This window comes from Colobus angolensis, unplaced genomic scaffold, assembly GCF_000951035.1.
Source record: "Colobus angolensis palliatus isolate OR3802 unplaced genomic scaffold, Cang.pa_1.0 Scaffold169, whole genome shotgun sequence".
NCBI lineage: Eukaryota > Metazoa > Chordata > Mammalia > Primates > Cercopithecidae > Colobus > Colobus angolensis.
In genome coordinates, this window is record NW_012114810.1 from 3,097,526 (window position 1) to 3,099,170 (window position 1,645).

Genomic DNA, 1,645 nt, shown 5'->3' on the forward strand with positions numbered 1-1,645 from the left:
TGAACAGACATTTCTCAAAGAAAACATTCATACAGCCAACAGACACATGAAAAGATGGCTTCTTTCTTTAAACGTCATGAAGCAACCTCTGTTAGCTTCCAACTTTTCTTCAGCAGCTTCCTCACATTTCTCAGCCTTCATGGAATTGAAGAGAGTTAGGGCTTTGCTCTGGAATAGGTTTTGGCTTAAGGAAATCTTGTGGCTGGTTTGATCTATTATCCAGACCATGAAGTATTTATTTATTTATTACCATATCAGCAATAAGGCAGTTTTGCTTTCTTACACTTATGTGTTCACTGGAGTAGCACTTTTAATTTCCTACAAGAACTTTTCCTTTGCAATCACAACTTGGCTAACTGTTTGGACCAAAAGGCATAGCTTGGCTTTCCACATGCCTTTCTCATTAAGCTTAATTATTTCTAGCTTTTATTTAATATGAGAGATTTGTGACTCTTCATTTCACTTGAATGCCTAGAGACCATTGTAGGGTTATAAACTAGCCTGATTTCAATACTGTTATGTCTCAAGGAATAGGAATACCCCAGGAGACAGAAAGACAGGAGAATGGCCAATAGGTGGGGCAGTCAGAACCCACACAACACTTACTGATTAGGATTGCTGTGTTACATGAATGCAGTTCATAGTGCTCCCAAAACAATTACAGTCATTGCTTCAAAGTTCACTGATCATAGATCGCCATGACACATATAATAATAATGAAAAAGTTGAAATATTTTGAGAACTTCCAAAATGTGACAAAACGGCACAAAGAACACATGTTCCTAGAGAAATGGCACCGACAGACTTGCTGGATGCACGGTTTCTGCAGATCTCAATTGTAAAAGAAGCAGTATCTGTGACAAACACTAAGGCTATTTTCAATGACAGGTATGTCTATACTTAGAAGACTGATTATGAAGCTACACTGCCATCAAATAGCATATTTTTACTTTTTATCTGCTTTCCATTTCTTCTGTTACGTAAGCTCACTCCTCCAAACAAGCTCTGCCGAGTACATATTCTTCAGTTTCACTACACTTCTGGTGATATTTTCTTATATTTTATATTAAACACACACACACACACACACACACACACACACCCTTGGGAAGCTGCCCAATTACCCACCCCTTAGTCAAGCTCTGCCTTGGCCTCAGGGTCTCTGAAGAAGGGCTCACTGATGATTCTGGACTACGAGGGCTGAGAGAGTGACCAGGACACACTTTAAGTAGGAAACAGGAACTTTATTTTTGCAAAGAAAATGGAAGATAAGCAGAATGTTTTATGTGTGGAAATGCCTGAGTTAGCTTTGAGATCAACCATCCCCAGGATGTCAAAATGAGGGAATGGAAGAATGAGAAGCAAATTGTTTGATGCTTTGGCCCATGTGTACTTCAGAGGTCCTCAAGACCCAAGTCACCAGCAGCTCCCAGAGCTGTGGCAGCAGCTGGAGCCCCATGAAGGCTCACATTCACAGCAATTGGAGCTCTGGGGTCTGTGGCAGTGGGACCTGTGGCACCTGTAGTGGCTCAGGCAGCAGCTACCACCTCCCGAGCTGCAGCAGCCCCCAGAGCTGGAGCTGCAGCAGGAAGAAACTGGGCATAGTGCTGTGCACTGGGATGGACACTTTGGGGGGCATTTCAGA